At 34.3% G+C, this 19,195-nt stretch overlaps 1 long non-coding RNA gene across 2 annotated transcripts in view; it reads left to right on the forward strand.

The window, feature by feature from the left end:
* Positions 1-19,195, forward strand: part of LOC106874554 (uncharacterized) — a 371,224-nt gene that overhangs the window by 149,117 nt on the left and 202,912 nt on the right. Inside the window, exons 1-2 of one of the 2 annotated variants that reach the window (XR_008263713.1) lie at positions 3,792-3,935; positions 12,313-12,472. This is a non-coding gene — a long non-coding RNA (uncharacterized LOC106874554). Of the gene's footprint in view, positions 1-3,791; positions 3,936-12,312; positions 12,473-19,195 lie in introns of those variants that run through there. The other variant, XR_008263714.1, reaches the window with a different exon arrangement.

The raw sequence follows: 19,195 nt of genomic DNA on the forward strand, positions 1-19,195 counted from the left end.
ATATATATATATATATATATATATATATATAGTGTGTGTGTGTGTGTGTGTGTGTGTTTGTGTGTGTGAACAGACACCAGTCTTTGTCTTTTGTTTTTCTGTAAATTTCAACTATATATATGTGCGTGTGTGTGTGTGTGTGTGTGTGTATACACACACATATAACTTATTGTCATCATTGTTTAACCTATGACCAGCTCTTATAAAGTAGACCAAAATACAATGATGCTCCTATCTCTTCAGGATTATATTCCCATTTTTTGGCTGCTATTTATAGAATATCTCATGATGCCAAATTATCTCTTGTTAGGGATACTACTAGTATAATTTAATATATATGCTGTGGAATTGCCAAGTATTTTATTGACCTTTTGATCTTGGAGGAGAAATTATGAAAACGTGTATGGCAAATGTGAAAATGATATTTACTGTTTTTATTTGAAAACTTTGTCCCAAAGCTTTTACTTAAATTTGGTTTAGAATCACAGCCTAACAATATTTCCATAAAAGGCAAGACCAGGTATGAGTAATTAATTGTTTCACCATACAAAGGTATAAATGCTTATGTAAACATAGTTTGACCAGTTATCATTGGCTGGTACATAACCAATAAAGTGTTTTTTTGTTGTTGGCATTCCGTCGCTTACGATGTCGAGTGTTTCAGTTGATCCATTCAACGCAACAGCCTGCTCGTGAAATTAACGTGCAAGTGGCTGAGCACTCTACAGACACGTGTACCCTTAACGTAGTTCTCGGAGATATTCAGCGTGACATAGTGTGACAAGGCTGGCCCTTTGAATTACAGGCACAACAGAAACAGGAAGAAAGAGTGCGAGAAAGTTGTGGTGAAAGAGTACAGCAGGGTTCGCCACCATCCCCTGCCGGAGCCTCGTGGAGCTTTAGGTGTTTTCGCTCAATAAACACTCACAACGCCCGGTCTGGGAATCGAAACCGTGATCCTATGATCGCGAGTCCGCTGCCCTAACCACTGGGCCATTGAGCCTCCACCAATAAAGTGTTATACTGAAAAGAAAGTCATGTGGAACTTCTGCAAAATAGTTCTGCCAAAGCTTCTACAAGCTTACTATTTATAACACTTACTATTTTTTCAACAGCTCCCATAATCCCTCAGCAATCAGTGTAGATGTTAATGCCTGAAAGGCAGTTAATTCAATGAAAAGTGAAATAATGAGAATGGGCACAGTATCTTCACAGGAAGTAATAGCTCCTGCTATACAAAATCTTGATAAGGAAGCACAATCATGGTTGTAAACTATTCCTGGATGTTCATGTAACATACATAACTGGAGCCAACATGCTTTAGGAATACCAGCACTTCCAACTTTTTGTTTAAGGTTTGAAATTCCTGATGCAGTTAAGTACTTAGAAAATGGGTCCGTGTTTTTGATCTTTGACAGTGGCATTGATGACTCAGACAGAATTTTAGTTCTTTTCTCAGAAAAAGGCTTGGATGATCTAGAAAGCTCTGAAATTTGGCCTGTGATGGGACTTTTATGGTGTCTCCTAGTTTGTGGTGTCAGCTTTTCCCACTACATACCATCATTGGAGGATCATGTGAGCCCAGGCTATTTGCCTTATTTTTTGACAAAAACGAAGCCTCATATCATCATGTTCTGTCTGCTGTGCAGGATTTAAGGGCAAATTGTCGACCTGCGACTTGTCTCATGGACTTTTAAAAAAGCTCTCCATGATTCATTTGTTTCTGTATTTCCTCATTTAGAAGTAGTTGGGTGTCTTTTTCATCTCGGACAGTCTATTTGGTGGAAGATATGTGCACTTGGTGAGAGTAGGAGATACAACACAGATGAAAGTTTTCAGCTTAAAATTAAGTGTTTTTGCGCTTTAACATTTTTACCAATTAAAGACATTATCCATGGATTTGAAGATCTGTCTGATGATGAAAGCATTCCTTCTGAGTTTATCACTTATTTTGAGAATTCATACATTGGGACTGTAAGGGGATGCCGTCTTCATCGAAGAAAAGAAACCCCACAGTTTCCTATCCAACTCTGGAATATACGTGACTGCATTTTAAATGACTTGCCAAGAGCAAATAATCCGGTAGAAGGGTTCCACAATACTTTGCGGTCATCAATAACATACAAACATCAAAATTGTGGAAACTTTGCCAGGCCCTTAAGACTGAAAAAAGCTTAAGCCTGACGAAAATTGTGCATATTCAACATGAGGACTCAACAACAAAGAAAGTCCTATCAAATGATTGATGCACGACTAAAGAAACTAGATGAGAATTATCAATCTGAAAACGCTCAGCAATTTTAAAGAAATATTGCACTCAATTTGTCATAAAAGAATTTTCTTCAAATATATTAGTTTTTTTCATAACTTCATTTCTATGTACTCGCCATCATTTTTGTGTAAATATGTGAATAAAATGTGAGCTAAAATGTATTCATATTACCTATAGTGAAATTTACCGTAGTGGAATTTACCTAGGACTGCAGTAAATTTCTGTTTTGTTTTGTTTATTACTTCAAGTTAACTCCTTTTGTAGTGAAGATAAGGTGGTACACATTGTAAGATATCAAGCACCATGCTCCAGAGGGTCAAGTTTGTGCATTGTATTTCACTATTCAAAGTCACCAAACTCTTAACCACTACGCCATATGCCCACGGGCATATGGCGTAGTGGTTAAGAGCGCAGGCTACTAATCCCAAGATTCCGAGTATGATTCCAGGCAGTGACCTGAATAACAATAATAATAATAATAATAATAACAACAACAACATTGAAAATACCTTAGGAATGAGAACCCAGGTTCGAAATTTCCTCAAGACACCTGATGAAGGCTGGAGGGTATATCAGCTGAAACGTTAGATAACCGTCAATTGTAAATAATGTAATCAAACTCAGTTTACTTTTAATTTTTTTGATGCCAGTAAAAAAAAAGAAAGAAGAAAAACAAAAACGAACAAATGAATATTTATTTAGCTTTCGTAGATATCATGGAGTTAATTGCTTAAATTTTCTTATTCAACTGCCTACATCAGTTAGTGATTAAGTTGTGCTGACTTAAGGCAAGAAAATCTCCAAGTTATACAAGTGATAGATTCTTCAGTTATACACTAAGTGCCAAAGAAACTTTCTTCAATTATGCTTCAGTTACTTGCAACATTAAGAATTGATGGAGTGGGTCAGTAAGTGATCGATCTTGGTGATCTATATAAATGTGTCAAAACTTGATATTTGGTAAAAAAAAAAAAATATAAAAAAATAGCAATAATAAACTAAGATTGATTTAACCAAACTTTACCCCTCCTATCACAAAAACTTTGTGTTGTTACAAAAACACATTACTTCCATGTATGTTTATGAAACAACCTGTTTTCTTGTGATATTTTCGAATACCAGCTTAAACTGGATATTGTGCTAATTTGATAATTAGAATTGAGCTTATCTTAATAAGACTAAAACTCTAGAAGATATTAGTTTATACCTGAAATATCTGAGAAATAGTATACCTTATCTTAATTTTTTTTTTACATATGTATTTTGATACTTACTTTATACAGTGCAGTGCGAATTTTATTTATTAATGGAAAAGATTAAATACAATTTTCGTTTATTTCTTGAAAAAAAATTACAGGAAAAAAGTTACAGTAATAAAGTCACGGGGGTTTTGTCTGGGGGTGGGGTCTGGATTCCATAAATTAATTGTGATTTCTTTTGCTGTTGACTTTATTACTGGCCACCAATTACCGGTCACCAGAAAAACGTGGCTTCTGTGACGTCAACACACACACAAAATACACACTCATAGTCTTCGTGCTCTCTCTCACTCACTAAAAAAAAAAGATTAAAAAAACGCCGACTTCTTGACATACACAATATTTTAATCCTTTAGAAATATTTTTAAGTGAATGTGATTTCAAAAATGTAAGTTGTTTGTACAGTAAGTATCTATATTTTAGCTTTCTTTAAACAAACAATATTTCAGTATTTTTTAAAATTATTTTTCAAATGAATACCATTAGAAACATTTTTTTGGCATATTTAAGATAGGTACTACTAAAGCAGCACGGTCCCGAACGCGTCCGCGCTAGCTAGTCGTGAGTGGTCGATCCAAACCCTAACCCGTATTCATTTGCACACGCGGGTTAGGGATAGGGTTAGGCTAGCGCGGACGTGCGACTGCGCGTTCGGGACCGTGCTGCTTTAGTAGTACCTTTAAGATATTTTAAAGTGAAAATGACTTTTAAAATACGGTAAATATTTCGTAAAAGACCCGTTCGTAACCTCGGTGTGAAATAATTTTTTTCCGTAGATTTTTCGAGTGCATTCAATGTATCTCACCTCCAGAGATTTGGCTGCTATTTCTAGCACGCCCTGCTACCACGTAACAGCTATTTGCGATAAAGGGCGTACAAGAAATAACAGTTAAATCTTTCCTTTTGGGGCGGGGAAGGAGCCGTTTACACATGATTTCGATGTCACATTCGTTGAAAGCATACAAAATAATCTGAAAAAGAAAAAAAAAACCCACGAAACAAAACTCCGTTGCTGGGAAACTTAGACTTTCCTGGTGACCCAACTGTTCAACACAAACACAAGTACGCTATCTGTGACATATAAACACACATAGTCCTCACTCTCTCTCTCTATCACTCTCTAAGAAAAAAAAACGTCGACCTTTTGACGTACACACACACTGACAAAGGTTGTTTCTATTCTTTATTGCAGAAAACATTATCAATATGAATTATAGCATGGAATGTGTTTGTAAGCCATTTAAGAATACACAAAACCTCTTAGTTTCACTTCAACATTTAAATTTAATTTGTGTCAAAATATTTTCGTCTCTCACGAAGTTTTACCAGTAAACAGGTTGTGGTTTCAAAGCGACGAAAATATTTTGACACAAACTAAATTTAAATGTTGAAGTGAAACTAAAGGTTTTCGTGTGTTCTTAAATGGCTTACAAACATCTTCCACGCTGAATTTTTGTTGTTCAGTGCATGATCTCAGATGCAAGTACATCTCTGTAATTATCAATATCCTTTCAGACAATGTATTCATCTTAATAATATTAAAACTCTATCAACGCAAACACACATACGCTATCTGTGACATATATGCACACACAGTCTTTGCGCTCTCTCTATCACTCTCTCAGAAAAAAAAAAAAAACGTCTTTTTGATGTACACACACACTGACATAGATCTACCAGAAATGTTCCCCTTTAAATAACCAAGAGGTAAAGTTGTCTCTGTTCTTTATTACAGAAAACATTATCAATATCCTTTCAGACAATGTATTCATACTCACAATTTTCTTCAGACATTAAATTGATTACTATTGTTTGGATAGTTCCAATTAAATAAGTCCATGAATTCCTATTCTACAAACTGACAAACAATTTCATGAATATTTTACCTGGCAACGCTGGGTAGTAAGTCTAGCTTTTTCTTTAATTCTGATACTAAATTCCTTGTCTTCATCTGTTCTTTTAATATTCTGGTAGCAGTAACCAACCAAATACAGTGATTAAAAATTAGTCGAGGGCAATTGTCTACATCTCCCAAAGTAGCAACCAATAAAAGCTGAACTACCTAATAAAAGTCAAAATACTCAATAAAAGTCACATGGGGATTAAATTCAAACATATCCATTTCTATACAGATAGTTCCATCTTTTGTCCCTCTCAAACTTTATGCATCCAAGCATTATTCACAACTATCATATGCTAAACCTGCTTTAACTTATTGATTATAGACTTTGAAAACATTCTACAAAGTAGCTGTGCCAATCTTGTTCCTTTCAATAACACAAAGACATAACAACACACATTAAAAACAATATCATACTCCTGTTCTAAACGTAAACAGATGCCACCAGAACCCTCAATTCATCACAAATATTAGGTCTCATTTTCACTGAAGAACTTTCCTGGCAATTACACATCCTCTATATAGCAAAGGTTTCATCACAAAGCTGACCTTCTTCTTCAGAGTCTGAACATCTTTCCCACCATCAACATCAACCACCAACCCTTCACAAATCTTAAGTAAACTTACAAGGGAATACTTCTGTCATATTTGGAATAGGGCTACTCCTTTTCATATAGATATTTTAGACAACATCAAAGACAAAAGTGGTGGGGGTCACCTAGTGTCGATAGGCATGAAGTAATTCATTAACACTCTCTAAACTCTGGCCTACAGGTGTGCTGCCTTTTCATTCTACTTATCACTACTACTATGACCTCAGCTCTTTGGAGATGGTTGGTCTTATATCAGTCACCTTCACTCAGTTCCTCATAGCTCACTTCTTTCTCCTCTTCTCATTCATATTGTATCTACTCCTCTCAAATTTCTGCACAAACTACTAAATCCATATTCTTCCACCTCCATAGAACATCACATCTCTAGAATACCCTCTCTACCCCTATTCTTTCTGGTAAATATCAACTTGCATTGGTTCAAGAAGAACATTGATTTTTTTTTTTTCATATAAACACAAAGTCAAAAATTTGGGGAAAGGGAACAGTCAAATATATCAACCTCAGTGCTTTATCAACCTGTGAAGGATGAAAGTTAAAATTGACCTTAATAGGATTTGAATTCAGAATGCCAAGTGCTATAACAAATACCAAACGGTATTATCAATCTCATTGGTTTTGAAGAGCCTGAGAAGGCTATGAACACAATCCCTTCCTCCAGATCAAACTATTTAAAAAAAACACACAGATAAATATGAAGTAAAACTGAAAAAAATCTAATATGATCCACATTCATAGATCATCATTTCTTTGATTTTTAGATGAGTGAAAATGGTGTACTCATAACAGAAGCAAAATATTTATTCTGAAACTATATCCTGTGTTCAATATGCCCTTTGACATCTAAATTTCAGTGTACTTTATGTAGACACTAGTTGGGTGGAAAGTTTTGTTTAATTTCAATTCCCACTGAGAACTAATTCCATTCTTTCACATTGTTAATGTTGTTCAATAAGTCATGAACATTATAATTTTTGAATTTGCTTTTACTTCTCTGAATATTTCTGGTTCTGTACTTATGTAAGAAACCATTATTTGAAAGAATTGTATATATTGCACCCATCAATGCTAAAATCTTTTTCTGTTAAAGAGAGTGGGAGCTGGACATGTGTATACACACACATGCATGCTCACACACACGCACACATGCATACACATATAGGCTGAACATGTAAGCTGATTCCTGCTGGGGGGTTGGTTCCCTGACACTTTTCTTTCTTTATCTCCTTCTCTTGCTACACTTCTGACTTTTCTCTAGCACTGGAAGAAGAACTATGTTCAAGACATAGTACCATTTACTCTTTTCTTTCTTTCTTGGGTGTCAAACTAATAATATTGACAATGAACATCTCTTGTATTCTTGTTTTATTTTTTATGTTTTTGTTTTGTGTTTTGCATTTCCATATATATATATATATATATATATCTTTTGTTGGCACTCCATCGCTTACGACGTCGAGGGTTCCAGTTGATCCAATCAACGGAACAGCCTGCTCGTGAAATTAATGTGCAGGTGGCTGAGCACTCCACAGACACGTGTACCCTTAACATAGTTCTCGGGGAGATTCAGCGTGACACAGTGTGACAAGGCTGACCCTTTGAATTACAGGCACAACAGAAACAAGAAGTAAGAGAAATTGTGGTGGAAGTGTACAGCTAGGTTCGCCACCATCCCCTGCCGGAGCCTTGTGGAGCTTTAAGTGTTTTCGCTCAATAAACACTCACAACGCCCAGTCTGGGAATCGAAACCGCGATCCTACGACCGCGAGTCCACTGCCCTAACCACTGGGCCATTGCGCCTCCACTCATATATACATATAGGTGTTAGTGTGTATAAGAGAGAGGTAGGATACAAATATTGTTACATTCCAAAAATGATAATATACATATGTGCATATAAAATGAATGTAGTTGATAAATTCCATAAGGTTGTGTGTATTTACATTCTAAAGGATCTTCCTGGGGCTCATAAATGATTCTTCACTTTACACTAACTAAACTGACTGAGCTTGCATGGAATTAACTTCCTAGTAGAAAAATATACTTTATGTTCATTTTATGTGCTAACAAGAAAAAGCTTTAATTTGCTCGTCACTACCCACACACTACCACAAAAATTTCGTGGTGAGTAACACTTTAGTTGGCATATGACTTAAAAGGTATATTAGTACATTTACTTGATAGATAATGAAAATAACAGTAAAGTCTCTACTAGAATTGAACTTTTTCCTGTTACACTCTTTCCTGTTCTTTCAATCTATTCTATCATACTGTCATTCCAATTTTTGACCTAAACAATAAAGGCAATGACTGTAGTATTAAGATGTAAAAGCTGCCTTTGATATAAACCAAAAATCTCTGAAATTTTAACACTTAAATTTGATTTGTTTTGTGCAAGGACAAAATCAATTTTGTAGGATTCAAATTGCAAGACAATGTGTTTATTTGAATAGAGATATAATTGGTGAGAGGTGTGTTTGCTACAATTCAAGCATACTTGGCTACATTAATAGAGAAATGAATAGGCATGAGATGTTGTGAATTTAGAAATATGATTAAATGGTGTATTTAAAGCTGACTTTTACTTGAACCAATGACAAACAGATTGGTAAGCTGTAGTAGATCAGTATAAATGTGGTTATGAAATTATGGTCATGCATGCAAGAAAAATTTGCTGCATCAAAGGCAAGAAAAGTTGCTGCATCAGATTTGGATAGCATTATGATAATAGCTTATGTAGTCAATAATTTTAAGTACACTAAGTATAACAAAGTAATACCTAATGCAGCAACACCATTATTAACTGTTATACAGAAAATTATATCAAGGTGATGGATCTTTCTCATCCTAATCATTTTAATATCTGTCTTCAATGCTGGCATGGGTTGGATGGTTTGACAGGTGGTAGTGAATCAGAGGACTGTGACAAGCTGTACTTTCAGTTTTGGCATAGTTTCTGTGGCTGGGTACCCTTCCTAATGCCAACTGCTTTACAGACTATATTGGGTGCTTTGTACATGACCCCAGCACCAGCAAGATCACCAAATAACTTGCAAGACAAGACTCCTCAACTGAGGTGGGAGTAGTATGTGAGAGGCAATTTTGCATCTGATGATTATAGATCAGAGTATGACAGAGGGTATAGAAACTAGTATCTTGCAGTAAAAGTGAGAAAAATTCTTTCTACTAAAAGCACAAGGCCTGAAATTTTGGAGGAGGGGACTAATCACTTATATGAAAGGCAAAGTCAACCTCAGCAGAATTTGAACTCAGAACATAAAGATGGATGAAATGCCACTAAGCAATTTGCCTGGCATGCTAATGATTCTGCCAGCTCACCACCTTGTAAAAGTGATAAAAATATATCTTTTATATAATCAAAATAAGGAATCCAATGTATGAGTTAGAGTTCACCAGAGAATTATCTCATTACTTTTTCTCAATTATAATTTACAAGGCAAAAACTGAGTAGTTTAGGAGTCCTTGTTCCTTGGCAATTGATATCTTGGTTTCTCTTTTAAAACCTATTCATACTCCCACCTTATGGAATTTATTAACCCCATTCATTCTATATAATAATTCCAGTGTGGCTTTTTTTTTTTTTAGTTGAAGTATTTGATACATAAATGCTCTTTCAACTGAATTATAATTTTTAACTTACCTCCACAAATTCTCATTTCTTTTAAGTGTTCTCTATTCATTGCTATATTGCATCATGATATGGCAAAAATTATATAAATCTGCTTTATATCAAGAGAAGTCTGTTATCATTTGCACTGGAAATGCAAACGAATGAAGGAGTTTCAAGGAGAGTACTTAACATACTAGATATAACAGCTAAAATCTCCTTCATATCACATCCCCCCATCTTAAAGACGTTTTTATATTTGATAATGTGGTCCAAGATACACTCTGTCTGAATAAAAAATGTGAAAGTTATGGGTAGAATAATTTTGATCAAATGTCTGTTCCATCAGAGATGACTTTGGGTTGGACAAAACAAAACCTTTCTTTAAGGTAACTACAAATGTTCAGCCTCATAACCTTTGAATATCTCTTATGGCCAAAATCTAGGCTTCTTCTTCAGAATAAGAAAGTACTTCTACTGTGATAAGTTGGTAAACCTCAATGATCACGTGCAACCAACATTTATTAATCAAATACGTGAGATGGTATTTACATCCTTGACTTAACTCTTTAAATCCTTTCACTTCCTTAGTTCTTCCTAAACCCTTTAGCATTTAGATTACTCTGTCAAATGTAAGGCTTATTTATTCACATTGTTGTGATTTAATCATGTATTATCTTTTAGCTTTGGGATTTCAATGATGATTATATTTTTTAATAAAGGCATTATTTGGTAGGTGTGAGAAACCAGATCTGACCAGTTTGAACGTAAAACAGGTAGAAAATTTTGGGCTGGATATGGACAATTTAAATTTTAAAAAGTTAAAGTATCAACCAATGGATGTTAAAGCTGAGCACAGTTGGGTTCTTCACTAAGTGTGGAATACTTAATCTATCACTTGATTCCACACCACCACCTGGCACTTGGGATGCTGTTGCAGACCCTTGATCTGGACTCTCCAGTTTGAGGTTACCTTATTCCTTCCCTTCAGTCTCAGAAACCCTATAAGAGATCATAAGTGCTACCTTCTTTCCAGACTAAAAGTTTAAAAAAAAAACTGCATCAAACTTGTCTGTCTAAGAAGACCTAAAAGTGGCAAAGGAGCAAAAATTCCTCCTCCAGCTAAATAAATCACCATCATCATTGTTTTTACAACCAGTTTTCTATGCTGGCATGAGTTGGATGAGTCTGTTCCAATACAGCATTTCTCTACTTGTCATATATAATGTAAAAAGTACTTCCTAATTGCACTTTATAGAATACTCACTTCACAAGATTAAACTTAAAACTCTTATTATTTTTATTATTAACAACAAAGAATTTCTTCCATAAACACAAACAATGTATCTTATTGTAATCTATTTCCATATTGTTTCTTCTTTTATATATTTTTATGATATTTTTATTGTATTTTTTTTAAGTAAAAAATTTCATTTTTATTCCATGTCAGCTTCAAAAATTATTACTCAGGTCTTCGAGTCTGTTTTTTTCTCTTCAACCCAAAGATCACATCAAATTATAGACACAATTTCTTTCGTGACTGATACAAGCAATAATATGTGTAAAATTATATTTCATTTTCAAGTTGAAATGTTCCAACAAAGCAAATTTATTTTTATTGAAACAAAATTATTAAATTCTGTGCAATAATAATTGCTTGATTGAAGTAAAAATGTACAACCATTTTACAGGTTATGAGCTCACATCTGCTGTAAACATTTTATGACATTTCTTCATTCCTCAGTTTAATTAGTGATGGAGACTAGTTCCTCCAGTGAATGTTGTCTGTGAAAAACTGCTTACCTATCCAGATGTAAATTCAGCTCTCATTAATTAATAGATATTGAGTTCAAAGTTGAGCATCTACTCTGAGACCCTGGTTCTTTCCAGAGTTTTGTTAAGCCCCAGTTTCCTTCAGATTTTAGCAATTTACAATCTAATTCTGGTTTAGTGCTTTTAATATAAAAGGGAATTTCAGATGTTTCAGATGAATAATAGAGAACAGTCATCCATTCTTTATTGTTTTCTTTCTTTCTTTAACTTGCTTTCTCGGTTTACTCTCTTAACCTTCTTTCTTCTAATAAGCTTGTCAATAAGATTCTGTTGGAAGAGATTCCTTCATTATATTAATAATACTTAGCCACAAGGCTTCCTTCAATGGCTTCAGTTCTAATCTTTGTTTCCAACTGAGTATCTAATTATCATAACTAATCTAATTAAAATTTTGAATTCCTTATTTCATGACTAAAATTAATTAAAAAAAAAAAAAGAAAAGAACAAAATGATATCTTGGTAATACGGTGCTTTATATCTCTTGAAGTTGGATATATTTTAGATATGACTCATGCATACTGACAGATGCTCACTAAGATATTCTGGAAACAGGGATAATGGTTTATGCAGTTGTTTGAACATCATGCATTCCTTTAATAATACTTTATATTAATCCAACAGGAAACAAATATCGGCATTCAGAATTATACTAAACTTGAAAAATTATAGTTTGATATTCCTTTGGCTAATGAAACTTTTATGGAATTTTTTAAAAATATGACAATGAACTATTATTAGCTTTATTACATTTTCATTCAATCTTTTTGCTCATTATATTCTTTAACATTTTGTTTTCTTATTCTTTACAGAACTTGTCTTTGAAAATAGTTTTTATCTGCAGGAGTGATCAAATGGGCTTAGAAATTCTACCATCTGCCAATAATTTTTATAACCTAACTCAATCAGTTGTAAAGAATATTAAGAAGACAAAAGAAAAAAACAAAACAGAATACATCAAAAGAGAGAACAGTAAGTTTCATTTCATGCAGTATCCTGTATTAATAAACTGAGATGCCTTTAAGGTGCATTAATTCTTGTGAGAACTGATTAAAATAATTTCATTGTAGCAACATAAAATTGGAGTTGCCCTCTCAGTTCTCTTGTTGGATACTTTATTGACTAGAGTACTAATATCTGAACAAGGTTAACATGCTATTTATTAGATGCTGAAAGATCAGGCTAAATATATCTCAACTAGACTATCATATTATTGGATGCCGAAATATATGGAAATTGGAATTATATACTTACATTAGATGATTGTTCAGCTTTTACTTGAGGCAATTTAAGGATATTAAAAGTAAAATTCTCCCACTTTTATATAATGACGCACCTGTGCTATAGCTGACTATCATGTTTTTATTTGTGTAAATATATAGTTGTAATAGGTTGTTCTTGTAAAAATTATGAAAAATTCTAATAAAAAGAGCAATAATCAATCTGCTGGATAAATTTCCTTTTCTATACCAACAACAGTGAGCTTTTGTTAAACATTCATTCTAGCCATCATCTTCTAGTAACATGTAAGCCATATTACTACTCAACAAGGTATTCCTATCTCTAATACAGAATATACTCTATATTCCATCTTGTTTCTAAAAGTTGGCATCTACATTATCTATAATTTCCCACTCTCACCTGGGAAGGGAAGATCATTCTAACCCAAAATCTGTCATCTCTATTTCTCTACATTCAGCAACAATCTCTACTGTTTGAACTCCACCTGCATTCAACATTTGGTTGACCTCCAATCCTGAATGAGAGGTCATCTGTCTCAATCCATCTCTCTATACAGATATGTTCCTTAGTGACAATGATGATAGAAAGGACAAATCATCAGCTATTTTGAGTCCTTACTAACCCATGTCCCTGATATGCAGTCTCTTCCAATACTCTTCACATTTTTTGCCTCACCTTATCCTTGTCATCACTGACTGTATTAACATGGATTCAAGTGAATCCCTCTCACAACTTCCCAGCAGAAAACAATACCTTTCTCCATCTCTGGAACTTTAAGTCAGTTATCTAAGTGTGGCTGAAACCTGTTCTGAGCTAACTATTTTTTCACCCCTGTCCCATCCAAGACAGTGAAATAGGTAACTGGTGTCATTTTGTTTTGTTGGACCCCTGTGCTACATATACAACCAAATACTACAAATCCCAAATCACTTCAGTGTTTCCCTTGCTGATGCTCTGAAGATGGGTCTTCTGGCTCTTACTTGAAGGCTCTCTACTCTGTAGAATACTTTTACTTTCCACATCTCCATAAAAATATCTCAATATCTTTCCCTTTCATTGATAAAGCCACCATATTTAGTGCATATATTGTTTCAAATGCTACACTGCACATATGCAGCAAAACTCCTCCCACACTCTTCTTATCCAATCCAACTGTTGCACCAAAGTATATAAGTAAAAAAAAAAAACCAAAACTCTTTCTCTCTGATCATTTTAACCCAACAAAGGAACTAGTTTTGTCAATGTTATTTCCATTAATCTCAATCAGTACACTAGAATTTGATCCTATTATGTTTAAATTCTCTCTCACTCTTTCTTTCTCTCTCTCTCTCTCTGAACTTAATTATCTTTTCTTATCTTGATTCAGGTATACTAGGCAGAGTGAATCTCATTCTCCAAAACAATAACCTCTCTAACCCCCCAACTACAGCACTCTTGTGTTAAAGGTGATAGGAAAACCTCAATTTTTATAACTTTATGTCTTGATAATTGGTATAGCTTATGTACAATGAGGGCTACTGACTGTAGTCTTGCTGTGCTACATCATGCACCAATGCTCTTTTGACCTTCAGTGATTCTGCATAGCAATGCTGGTGCTATCAATATCAATGAAATATTTGATTGTGTTTACCAAATGAAAATCTGTTATCTGCAGTAAGTTATCTGTGTGTGAAATCCCTTCACTTTTGATCAGATGTTTTCTACCAGACTATTTATTTTAGTAGGGCATGCATTGATCAAGCTCTTTCCTGATGATTATCAGTAGAATCTGGTATGACTCAAAACTTGGTTAGGTTTCATACACTTTTTAAAAAAAATCATATATTAATAACCTATTTCCACATGTAGCCCCACACATTCTTGTACACTTTCTTTACTTCTGAATTTTCCACACATCCACAGTTATGCAGTTAAGACAACTTGCACTATGCATGCTCTGATTACATGAGCAAAGATAGCCAAAACATCTTCCAATGGAGACATAACAAACAAAGTACTTCTAATAGAACAAAAAACTCTTGCTACAACTATGGAAACAATCTTGCAGTACCCTCCATATATCTCAACAATACCTATCTAAAATACTCAAATTTTATAATGATTGTCGGGTCCCACAATATGTAATCTTTCTTGGCCAAATTGCATATAATATTCTCAAATCTAAATCCAAAATGTGGGCTTCCTCTTCAATTCTACGAAAAAATCAGTTGCTGCACCTCTGAAAATAAATGCAAGGCTCACGTTGTATTGCTCTCATATTTATGATAGTGTTACATGGCTGTCTTACTTACAAACACCTTGATCACATCCCCACCAAAAATTATTGGCTGATTCACAAAGACTCATTCTCTATGTTTTATAACTGCTAACTCATAGGTATGTGGAGGTGCAATGGCCCAGTGGTTAGGGCAGTGGACTTGTGGTTGGAGGATCGTGGTTTCGATTCCCAGACCGGGCAATGTGTGTGTTTATTGAGCGAAAACACCTAAAGCTCTGCAAGGCTCTGGCAGGGGGTGGTGGTGACCCCTGTTGTACTCTTTTGCCCCAACTTTTTCTCACTCTTTCTTCCTGTTTCTTGAGTAATGCTGCGATGGACTGGTGTCCCGTCCAGCTGGGGGGAACACATACACCATAGAAACTGGGAAATCGGACCCATGAGCCTGGCTAGGCTTGAAAAGGGCGCATAAATAAAAAAATAACTCATAGGCATGCCTTTTTCTATGTGATTCTTCTGTATCTTATAAAAACCTCAGCTTCTCTGATCAAGCTACGTAACATTCTCTTCTCAGTATTGTGTCTCATATCCTAAACTCCACTTTCAACAGATTTTCAGTCAGTCCTCTCCTGAACTACTGTCCTCCATATTGACTTCCTTATTTACTGACATTTAAACTTTAAAAAACTATCAGAGTGGCTGTGTAGTAAGAAACTTGCTTCCCAACCATGTAGTTTCAGGTTCAGTCTCAATGCATGGCATCTTAGGCAAGTGTCTTCTACTATAGCCTCGGGCTGACCAAAGCCTTGTGAGTGGATTTGGTAGACAGAAACTGAAAGAAGCCTGCCGTGTATATATATATTTCTATATGTGTGTGTGTGTATGTGTGTCTGTATATATGCATTTGTGTATCTGTGTATCACTTGACAACCAATGTTGGTGTGTTTACATACCTGTAACTTAGCAGTGTGGCAATAAAGATCGATAGAATAAGTACTAGGCTTTTCTCGACTAAAGGTGGTGCTCCAGCATGGCTGCAGTCAAATGACTGAAACAAGTAAAAGAACAAAAGAATATTCATTAAAGAGAAATTCAATTTTTGTATCTGATTCATCTAAATTCATGGAAGGAATGGGCAGAGATGATGTAAGGTAGAAGGTATTCATTGAAGTTATATATAACTACCTCTCTAATATGAGTACTACAATAAAATGACCAAGCCTATTCTGGTCATTTGTTGCTGATAGGAAGATGAACAACCTGTAAAAAGCATGTCAAACTTATATGATAAAACAATAGATCAGGCCATTCTTTATACCTCCTGCTGTGTGAGTGTCAGATGCTGATGGACTGTGACAGGTTACAACATACTGTTAGATCTGGCTGACCCATGCCGGCAGAAAAGATGGAAGTAAAATTATGAAGAAGATGAAGTTGTATACTCCTCTATTTTAATAAGGAGTAAATCATAGTTTGTATTCAATTGTAGTATATTAGACCCCACACATCCCTTTTGTGTCAACAAAGGTGTATTGATCATTGTTATATGCTTTTAAACACACTCACATACATACAATTTATGTATACACAATATAACAACATATAGCATTATGTGTATATATACCTGACTGTGCATTATAACATTTTGATAGGCATTTTTCTACAAGAATCATTTATTGATGCACTCTTTGCCCCTCATGATACAAATGATCCATTGAAGTTAAACTGATGGATTTATTTCATATATAGGAAAGTTCTTTTAATGCCCAGTTAAGTTCCATGAAGAGGTTGTAGTTGCTGTATCCTCTCTGTCATATTTACCATATTTCTGAAAGATACATCTATGATATCTTTATATATATAACTTAGTCACCAACAAAATGGCAACATCAACAGCTATGTTTACTGTACTTGCGTCTTGTTATTTTTATACTACACTTGTACACAAGATCCACTTAGTATTGTTTCAATGATTCACAACATCATTAATTACAGTTATTATGCAGTATTGAATTTCTATTTACTGCAATTATTGTTTTATACTTGAAATGCTAAGTATTGTAATGGTATTGAGCTTAGTACTACTTACCCCTTTCTAATAATGTGTTCAATCTCATATCGCTTAGCTATGTTTTATGTTAGATCTTTTTAATTGAGTTCTTCTCTTCACTGTTTCATCATTGCTTCATCTCTTGTATGAAAAGTAAGTCATCAATATACAAAAGCCATTGAGTGTGTTAAGTCCTCAGTAATAATTCCAAGGGAGAGGATGGAGGGGAACGACTTAAAATTATTCTTTAGAGGATATTTATGATTTATCCAAATGTCTTCTCCTACATTATCTGAACAGCTTTCATTACACCTTCTTTGCTATTGTCTAACAGGCGAATTAATACAGGATTCTGCCAGATAATACATATATGTTTATAAATCCAAAGTAACATTTGAATTCTGTCAAGTACTTCTTACTATCTCACATGAAGTTATTACACTTTTATGTCCCATTTCATTGTTATTTATGTCCAATTATTTATTATCCATTTATTATAAAGATATATTACATAGCAGACAGCATTTCCTACATAACTACCATTAACCTATTGGTTTGACGTTTGACTCAGAAGAGCTTTGGGAATATGTACAATACCAAATTCATACACAGCAACAATCTTGATGCAATAGGTCTCAAGATACGTGGAGTAAAGCAGAGCATTTAAATGTGTAAATAATTTCCCTCCTTGTGGTAGTTGTCTGATATTTACTTATTTAGTTGTTGTTGCTGTCAAACTCAAAATCACACCATTCTGTCTTTCTGTATGTCAAGAACAATGTCTAATATCTCTACAATCTACAAACTATAAATGACATTCTAAAGCATTTTAACTGCCTTATTTAGCAGATCAAATGATTGTGTAGACCAGTGATTCTCAATGTGGGACCAGTGATTCTCAATGTGCCATATTGGTGGTGCAAGGGATCAGAAATGTTTTTCTGTTTCCGTTAGTAGGACATGGAATTGTGAAAATCATTTTTCACTGCAAACATACTACCCCTATACTCAACCTAGCCAAAGAGATCACTCCAGTCGAACATACTGTGTGAAGACTATTTGCAACAATAGAGCACTATTCTAAATAACCTAGTGTAGATATTTTTTTTAAGGAAAGTGTATAATTATAAAAAGTTGATACTCAGTATTTAATAAAAGAATTGCTGGCAGATTCTTTTGTATTAAATAATTGTGATAAAATATTAGAAATAAAGTTGCTTTTTTTTTCAACCACCTGTGAGACATACATTTTTCTAGAAAGTTGTAGTGGAGCCTGGGAAGAAAATAGGTTGGGAAACATTGGTGTAGATGTTCATTCATTGACTGATATATTTAGTTGATAACGATGGCAGTCACTACAGTACCCTTCTGTGGTACTTTATTTCTGTATATATTTTATTTTTATGTATTTTATGTCAGATTTCTAAACAATGTCATCAGTGATTGCTGGTTTGCCGCATTTACAATTGTGAAAATGACAAATAAATGTTTGTGCAATTTAGGTGGAACAACTACTACCATATATTTGGTGTACAGAACAAAATTCGAGCCTCAAAAAAAGAAAAAGAAAGAAAAAAACTCTCCAAAACTAGAGGTAGTTTTAACCCTTTAGTATTTAAACTGGGTTTACCTGGCCCAAATGTTTTACCTGCTTTATGTTCAAACTGGCCAGATTCATCCTCTCACACCTACCTTTCAATGTCACTCTATAAATAATCTAAATGCTAAAGAGTACAAAATCTGAACCATAACATGCTGTAGTTTACAGTGTCACTAATGGTGGTAGACGACTCCTGTTTTAGTTCAGCAACACTGATTTATCAGTTTTCATGTTAACATTCACAAAATATAAGCAAGCGTGCGCGTGTGCATGCACACACACACACACACACGCACGCGCGCGCACACACACACTCATACACATATCAGGTCATCCCATAAGTTCTGTCTGATTTTACCTTTTTTAAAACTGAATGAAATTTAATAGTATTTTAGAATGTCTAATGGAATTAAAAATTATTTTTATGCATTTGTGTACATTTAGACTATTTAAATATTATTTTACAGAATAATAGAATTAAAATTTCTTTGATTAAATCCCTTTCTAACATGGAAGTATCCAAAGAGCATTTGAGGCACATAATGCTTTATGAGTACAAAAAAGGAAACTTTGCAGCCGAAGTGACAT

The sequence above is a fragment of the Octopus bimaculoides genome, chromosome 3 (assembly GCF_001194135.2).
Source record: "Octopus bimaculoides isolate UCB-OBI-ISO-001 chromosome 3, ASM119413v2, whole genome shotgun sequence".
Lineage (NCBI taxonomy): Eukaryota > Metazoa > Mollusca > Cephalopoda > Octopoda > Octopodidae > Octopus > Octopus bimaculoides.